The following is an 8,952-nucleotide window of genomic DNA, read 5'->3' as shown; positions in this document are numbered from 1 at the left end:
CCAGGGCGCGATGCCGTGGACAAAGCCAGTGGGTGAGGGCTGGAGAGCTAGTAGGAGCCCTGAGTCATGATGCTCAGGTACCCCCCCTTAACGCGCAAGCGGCCGACATGAAGGAAGAAGAGGTGCCACTGACAGGCATCGAATAACAAGCATGATGGGTCGAATGCATGGCCTGAAAATAAACGAAAGAGGGGTACAGGCCGCTGGGTCTGACCCGAGCGACTTGGGGATGATGCAGCCCAAGGGGTGCCCCCAACAAGGTAAGCTAAAAATGCAAACAAAAGGGATGCACGCCGCAGGAACGGACCCACGCGGCCTAGGAATGATGCAGCCCTGAGGGTGCTCCCAGCTGGAAACGAAACTTGAAGGATGTCACCTGATAGCGTCGAAGACGAAGGGGTGTTGAAGTAGCGGACGTCGTGGGCTGCGGAAGCCGGTCTTCACGAGCCCCCAGGCCCAGGAGCCTTGGGAGGTTCCGGAGGCGCTGGTGGCTCCTCGCGAACCATCTCCACCTCTGCCAGGACTGCGGAACGCCTGGCCTCCTGAGTCTCCAGGATGCTCCTCATGAGGCGCTGGCGCACAGCAGCCGCGTTCGGCAGGCCGTAGGTCATGCGAACGTAGCTGTGGGGAGGGCCTTCGCAGCGCCCCACGCGTGAGGGCCAGAAGCGCTCCTGAGAGGCGGCTCGGTTGAGCCTTGGGATGTCGATGCAGACGCGCAACCCACCATCCTCGCCTAGATGGGGAGCTACTGCGGGTAAGCGGCGGCTGCCACTCATGACTCTCGACTCCTGCAACTCCTGCGTGATCTGACTGACGAACTCCTGAGGGTTTGGCCCTCCTTGCTTTGCTCCTTCTTGAGGGAAACGTGTTTCGAAACACGCCTCCAAGTGGTGCCCAAGCGCCTCCCTCATGACTTTAGCAAGGTCGGTGGCCCTCCAGGAGGGAGCCCCCGAGCCTTGCTTGAGGAGGGCGCCGGGTGCGCCTCCCTATGTGACAGAAGGAGGTGCCCCCTGAGCAGGTGCAGACCCCGAGGGGCCTGCCTCCTGAGGGGTCGGGCCTGGCGATGTCTTCTTCTTCTTGGGGGCGGTCTCAGGGAGCCTCCCGCTCCCGCGATCTGGGTCTTCAAGTGATGCGGCCTGAAAAGCTCGTTCCAGGGAGCACACTGCGTCTCTTTCTTCACAGGGCACCGTGATGACTCCGCCACTTCCTGACATCTTGAGGATGTTGTAGCCGTGATGAGTCACGGCCATGAACTTGGCGAGAGTTGGGTACCCGAGGATGGCGTTGTATGGCAGGCGAATGTGGGCGACGTCGAAGTCAATGAGCTCGGTGCGGTAGTTGTTGCATGCCCCGAAGGTGACAGGGAGGCGGACCTACCCAATCAGAACCGTGCAGCCATCGGTGACTCCGGAGAAAGGCTTGGTTGGCTGAAGCTGATCGTAAGGTACTTGGAGATTGTTCAATGTCTCTACGGACAGGACGTTGAGCCCTGCCCCGCCATCGATGAGGGTCCTGGTGACTTGCACGTTGCTGATGACTAGGGAGCAAAGCATCGGGAGGACTCCGGCTGCGGCCGTGCACTTGAGCTGATCTGCTGAGATGAACGTCATGGCGCACGCCGACCACCTGAGGGGGCGCGTGGCTTCAAGCTTGGGGAGGACTGCATTCACTTCGCGGGCGAACTGCTTGAAGATGCGTTGAGAGGCTGGGGCTTGAGCTCCGCCCAGGATGCAGGCGATCGCGCGCGGCTCCTGGAAGCCCCCAGCCCCCTCGTCCTGATGATGGTCCTTTTTTCTCCTTGGCCGCGATGGCAGTGGAGGGAGGCCTGCGTTTCCTTGTGGACGATCCTCGCGAGGCTGATCCCTCCAGTCTCCCTCGCGAGGTTGATCCTGCCAGCGATCCTCGCGAGGTTGGTCGCGCCACCCTTGGCGAGGGCCGCGGTCTTCCCAGCGTCCTGCGTTCCTTCCTCCTCCTCGGTCGTAGCCACGATCGTTGCGGTCGGGGCGCCGACCGATCCTCCCTTCTCGCACGACTCGGAGCTCATGGCATTCGTTGGATTTGTGGGTGTGGAGGTCGTGGTACACATAGTACCGGCTGCCCTTGAAAGACTCGGGCTGATCTCTGCCCCCGCTTGGTGTCTGGTTCTGCCGCGAGCACGTCATCCCCCTTGTGCTTCACATCCTTGGCCTTGGATTTCTTCTCTTCTGGGTCTACGGCTGGCAGCTCGAGGAGGGAAAGGCGCCCTTCCTCAGCCCTGGCACACTTGGTTGCCAAGTTGAACAGCTCCAAGGAAGTGCACAGATCTTCATGCATCGCCAGCTCCTCCTTCATCTTGACGTCACGCACTCCGTCGGAGAAGGCTGAGATGATGGCCTCCTCGGTCACCTTGGGAATCTTGAGGCGTCCGTTGTTGAAGCGCTGGATGTACTTCTGTAGGGTCTCCCCTGGTTGCTGCTTGATGCGGCGCATGTCGCTCACCGCAGGTGGCCGGTCGCGAGTACCTTGGAAGTTGCCAATGAAACGGGTGCGCATCTTGTCCCAGGAGGAGATCATGCCTGGAGCCAGGTTCAGGAGCCAGGTGCGGTCCCCATCCTTGAGCACCATGGGAAACCAGTTCGCCATGACCTTCTCGTCCCCATTGGCGGCTTCGATGCCCAGCTCGTAGAGCTGGAGGAACTCCGCAGGGTCGGCCGTGCCGTCGTAGCGAGGAGGCAGGTTTGGCTTGAACTTGCAGGGCCACGCGACACTGCGCAGCTCGGTGGTGAAGGCGCGACAGCCTACTGTGGCCACGGGAGGCCTCTGGTGATGAGGAGAATGGTCTTGTGGGCCCCCATGCGCTGAAGCTGGGAGCAGCGCAGGGTCTTGGCGTGCTGGAACAGGAGTGTGGTCGCAACGGACCAGAGCAGGGAGCACTCGAGCAGCTTCTTGGGGGCGAGGGACCTCTTGGCAGCTCCGCTCTTGCTGTGCTGGCGCCGGGCGGGGTGGGTTCCATCCAGGGGCCACGCGCCTTGGGGCCAGGTCACCTTCTTGAGGGGAAGGCGGCTGAGGCGCCCCCGGAGCTTCATTACCCGCACAGGGCCGGGCGCGGTGCATCGAGAAGGACGGCGCGGGGGAGCCCCCTGCGGCACGGACGAGTTCGGCGACGCGGTCGATCCACTCTTTGTAGACATCGTCGACTAGGCGGTAGCACAGGAGCTCGTTTGCCGTGATGAGCGCAGCTCGAGCCTCCATGGCCACGCGGGGCGCGCGGGACAAAGAACTAGCCGGGGCGAGCGAGGGAGTGGCAGTGCGGCCATCTCGCCTCATGGATGGATGCTGGGGCGATGCTTGCTGCTCTTTCCCCGCCGGGCCGGTGGCGGCGTTGACGGCAGGCGACGGGGAACGGCGGGGGTGGCCGCCGACGGGGGCCGTCTGGGTGACGCGGGAAGCGAGAGCGACTCGGCGCTCGGTGCAGGCCCTACGAGCATCTGACATGGACGCAATGGTCGATGAAGAACAGGGCGGGGGAAGACGAATTCCGGCGCACCCCTACCTGGCGCGCCAAATGTCGGATTTCGGGTTCCGGCAGACCCTCTAGATTCGAACACTGGGGTGCGCACGGAGATTTCGCCCTCCGCCTACCTGCACCTCACCACCTCGCTATGATCTAAGCAATCAAAGGAACAACACAAGAGACACAAAGTTTATACTGGTTCAGGCCACCATTGTGGTCTAATACCCTACTCCAGTGTGTGGTGTGGTGGATTGCCTCTTGGGCTGATGATGAACAATACAAGGAAGAACAGCCTCGCGAGGGTTTGCTCTAGGCTGGTGCCATGAACTGCTAAGGGGAGTTCAGTCGCTGTTTCTACTGGTTTCCTGGTGAGGATCCCCCCTCTCTACCTTGTGGGTGGCTAGTCCAATTTATAGGCAAAGGCCCTGGGCCTCTTCCCAAATATTGAGCGGGAAGGGTGCCAACAATTGGCCATTTTGAAGGGGAACATCTAGTACACTTATCCTGACTAAAGTTGGTCCTTGCCTGCCAAAGGCTCTGGTGGTGACGCTGGCTTGGGCTCCACGATGACCTCCATCCGGCCGTCCTGCTGGTCTTGGTCTTGTTGCACCGAAGTGGATGCCTTTGCTTGATGCTCTCGCCTGCGCTTGCTCCCTTTGCACCAAAGAGGAAAGAAGGACATTGCACGGGCTGGCGCCCGCCTAGCGCCCTTGGCCGTCATGGCTTGCGTCATGGACACCTCTTGAGGTACCCCGCCTTCATCTCTCCGCCTCCTCGCGAGCCAGCCTTACGAGGCCGTGCCTGAGGAGGCCTCCGGTCGTCCACCCCGCAAGGCTTGGCCCCTCGCGAGGGTCTTGAACTCGTGTTGATGAAGATGGGCCATGCTGGGCCGCCCCTTGAGCCACGCCGCAGGCCGTAGGCAGGCAAGTCTAGGTACCCCCATTCCCAGAACAGCGACACCGCTCTGGCGGTACGTGGAGGAGGCTGAAGGCTTCCACCGAGAGCACACTAAGGCCAGCACCACCGTCGATGAGAGTCCTGGTGACGGCCACTTGGCAGATGGTGGGGGTGCATAGCATCGGGAGCACGCCCGAATAGGCTGGGTTGGAGGGGTGATCATCCGAGCTGAAGGTCAGATCGGCCTTCGGCGCCACCCAGCCCGGGGGGTTTCTCGGCGCTTGGAGGCGGTGCCGATCTGGCGGGTGAACGGCTTGACATGGCGGCTCGAAGGTGGTCCCTGTGAGCCGCCAAGGAGAGCTGCGACAATCGGGGCACTGGCGTGGCGCTGGCGGCAGGCGACGGGGAACGAAGGGGGCGTCCGCCGACAGGCGCCGTCTAGGCGACGCGGGTGGCGAGAGCAGCCCGACGCTCGGCGCAAGCCTGATGAGCGTCAGCCATGGATATGACGGAAGATCACAGGCGACCAGCGGAAGAAAGATTCCGGTGCACCCCTACCTGGCGCACCAAATGTCGGATTTCGGGTTCCGGCAGACCCTTGAGGTTCGAACTCTGGGGTGTGCATGAAGATCTTTCCCCTACCAGCTCACTTCTCGAGGCCTCGCAAGGAATCTAAGCTAGAAAGAAGAACACACAAGGGACACGAGGTTTATACTAGTTCAGGCCACCAGTGTGGTGTATCCAGTGTGTGGTGTGGTGGATTGCCTTAGGGGCTGATGATGCACAATACAAAGGGGGAACAGCCTCGCGAGGGGCTGTTCTTGAGCTGGTGCGATGAACTGCTTGGGTGAGTTCAATCGCTTCTCTCCCTCTCTATCTCTCTGATCGATCTATCCCCCTGCCCTGTGGTGGCTAGCTCTATTTATAGAGGGAGGCCCTGGGCCTCTTCCCAAATAATGAGCGGGAAGGGCGCCAACAATTGGCCATTTTGAAGGGGAACATCTAGTACACTTATCCTGACTAAATTTGGTCTAAGGCTGCCAAAGGCTCTAACGATGACGTCGTCCTGGGCTCCACGATGACCTCCATCCTGCCGTTCTGCTGGTGTTTGTCTTGTTGCACCAAAACGGTAACCTTTGCCTGGTGCCTTGGCCTGTGCTTGCCCCCTTTGCACCGAAGGGGAAATAGGGACACTACGTAGGCCGGCGCCTGCCTAGCGCCTGCCTGGTCTCGATCGTCATGGCTTGCGTCGCGGGCTCCTTGCGAGGTGCCCTTGCCTTGATCTCTCCACCGCCTCGCGAGCCTGCCTAATGAGGCTGCTCCTGAGGAAGCTTCCTATCATCTGCCCCGCGAGGCTTGGCCCCTCGCGAGGGTCTTGAGCTTGAGATGATGAAGCTGGGCTGCACTGGGCCCCCACTTGAGCCATGCCGCAGGCCGCAGGCAGGCAAGTCTAGGGACCCCCGTTCCCAGAACACCGACACTTGATGACTTTGATGTGCAACACATGAAGTAACGTTTTTCTTCAATCAATGAAGACTAACCTTCTAAGTGTGAAGAAACTAATGAAGAAATTGATTCTCAAAACCCTACGAGAATTGTACGTGGTGTCTGAAATTACCTTTCTTATACGGTGGGATACGCCACCAACCAAAGTTGGAAATCTTCAATTTGAGTTTTTTTTCATTTTTGAAATTCCTCAGTTTTTCAAATTCTTCAACTTTGCATTGTCTTCACTCTTTCCGTCATTGTTCTTCATTTGACTATATATATATATGAGTTTATGTCCTCTACAACATTCACTTATTGCTAATTCTTCAAGTTGATTTTTCTGCTAAGTGAATGTGATCGGACCCTTCCCCTCTATTCTAGACTCAACCTAGTCTGTTCACAAATTCTTCATGCGTGTTCTATTTGAAACTCGTTCAAATTCTTCACTGTGTCCTTGTCAGCTGAAGAAATTGCGGACAAAACTTTAAAATATTCTTATCTGAAATTTTTGGATTTTGCCGCTCAAACAATTAAGAATTCCACGGTATACTTATCTACTCACCCATGATCTCACACGATCTCCACCTCTCAGTACATGGAGGAAACATGTCGCGCGAATGAGAAGGGTCAGGGGCACGTTAGTCCAAATTCTTCGGGCGAACAGTTTTTCATCTCTGCTATAAATACCCCCTTCCCTTCCTCATCTCACTTTTACTCCGCTCGACCTCACTCCCTTGCTCGAGCTTCTCAAGCCCTAGTGTCGCCGCTACCTCCATCGTCTCCGGTGAGGAAGAGCTTCACTGCCTCGACCTCTTCGCCGTCGTACTCGCGCCGGCCGCGGAAATCTTGCCTCCGCCGCCGCCGTAGACGTCTTCCTCCGCCAAGTTAGGGCATGGAAGATCCGAGCCAACGAACTTCTAAATCTACACCTCTTGTTCATCGTGTTCTTCATCAAGGGTAACTAAAAGTTACTTTTACTGCATTTATTCTTCTGATGATTTTCATCAAATTTTCAAAAGGTGTTTATTCTTCAACCTCCACACTCTAAACACCTAGCACAAATCTTCAGTTCTTGATCTGTTTCTCTAAGTGAAGTTTTTCTTCATGATTCCTCAATTGTGTGAATCTCACGATCTGCACAACTCTGGAACATAAGACAAAGAACGCTTAGTGAGATTCTTCAAGGCACATCGGGTCAATTTCCTCAAACTCGTTCAATTTACAAAACCTTCTGAGAACGCATATGACCTCTCCAATTTCTTCGCACCTATACTCTGTTCATAGGTACACATGTCTGCTGCTGAATCACTAGGTTCTCATCAACTTAACTCATTTGCAGCGTTCCTCGAAGGAAAGCTGCATACTTCTTCAGAGAGCACGATTGTTTCTCAGCTGAAGAAAATGGCAAATGGTAAAAGGCCTCAGAAAGGAGGAAAGAAGCTAGAAGTTAATACTGCTTTTCAGATCCCTGTGGACATCTATGCAGGGTACTGCACGCCTGATGAGGTAACTCATGGCAAGGAGACGAAGAATGAGCACAAAGTGCGCATTCAGAGGGTTGAAAGAAGATGGGCAAGAGAGTGGAGGGAGTACAGATATGTCACTCCCAAATACATGAAGAAATTCTCTCTTAACCCTCCATGCTCAAGACCTCCTCTGGCACCTGGGCAAAGAGCTGATCGAACAAGCCTTAAACGTGGTGAGGATTATGCTGATGAATGGGCCATGCGGCAAGCTAAGTTGGCCAAGCAGGCCAAAGAAGCAGTGAAGAAATTTAATGAGGATTCTGCTGCTGCCGCTGCCGCTGCTGAGGCTTCTTCAAGAAAGAAGGCTATGCCAAAGAAGCCAGCTAAGAAACCACCTTCCTCAGCAATGCCCTCATGGCCAAGTTCTTCTTCAATGCCCTCATGGCCAATCTCCTCAGTGCCACCAAGGCAATTTCCTCAAGCTGCCCCAGTTCCTCAAGCTGCTCAAATTCCTCGGGCTTCAAAACACTCAGCTCCTTCGGCAAAGTCCTCACCACGTGTGCATCTCGCCATGTGCCAAAGGACCACTGGAATATAGATTGCCTTAGGAGCTTCAGCAAGTTTTTCAGCTCATCCTTCATCAACCGGTCCCACTCTGCTGAAGACCAAGGCCACTACTGGACGAGGCACTAGACCAAGTCCTCACAAGAAGCAGGTGGTCTTTCAAACTCCGTCTGATGATGAAGTTGATGATGATGAATTTGTTGATATCATCATGGATAGACAACAGCGGGCCGCTAGAGCCAAAGGGAGTGTTGTGCCCCTTCTACTGGATTCGAAGAAGATCCTCGATTTCATCGATCTTTGGCACAAAGATCCCAATGCTCCAATGCCAGACTTGGGCCTCACTCCTGGACAAAGTTACTGGTGACGATGTTCATTGCTGAAGAAAAATGGAAGTATGACCAAGCCAGAGTGGCTAAGAAAGCGCAGTACAAAAAGCAGCACTATCTAAAGGACAATGTCCTCAGTCTTTCGCGTGAGCAACTCATTGCACTACAAGCTGACATCAAAAAGCTCAGCGATGAATTTGACGCCTACAAGGCTGAATGGCAGGGTGCCAAAGTCAGATTCGTCAAGCTGACAAAGAAATTCACTTCAAGTGTTGCTGCTCATGTGCACATTGAAATCACTCCGGCTGAAGCATCTGCTCAAGCCACCGAAGGAATCACCAGCAGCGCTGATGAAAATCAGGTTGCTGATGAAACTGCAAGCACCAGGGCTGTTGAAGAAATTCCAGCCTCTGAAGAAACTGCCAGGTCAACCACTAGTGTTGCGCCTGAAGAGTCTGCCAGGCCAGCTGAAGACTATGTTACTGCGCCTGAAGAAATTGCTCAAGACAGGCCAACTGCATCAGTTGGGCCTGAAAAATTGATCCAACTCCCACTGCTCCGCCTGCACCAACACCAAGCCTAGTTCTTCCTTCTGCTCTGGAAGTGAAGAAAACCAAAGCTGCAGAGCGAGCTGCTTTGAAGAAGAGGAAGGCATCAGCTACCTCAGAATCTTCGGCCCCCAAGAAGGCGAAGATTTTGACAAGTTCAATGGACA

This window comes from Triticum dicoccoides, chromosome 5B (assembly GCF_002162155.2).
Source record: "Triticum dicoccoides isolate Atlit2015 ecotype Zavitan chromosome 5B, WEW_v2.0, whole genome shotgun sequence".
NCBI classification, from domain to species: domain Eukaryota; kingdom Viridiplantae; phylum Streptophyta; class Magnoliopsida; order Poales; family Poaceae; genus Triticum; species Triticum dicoccoides.
The sequence above is the reverse complement of the archived record's forward strand: the minus strand, read 5'-3'. Positions refer to the sequence as shown.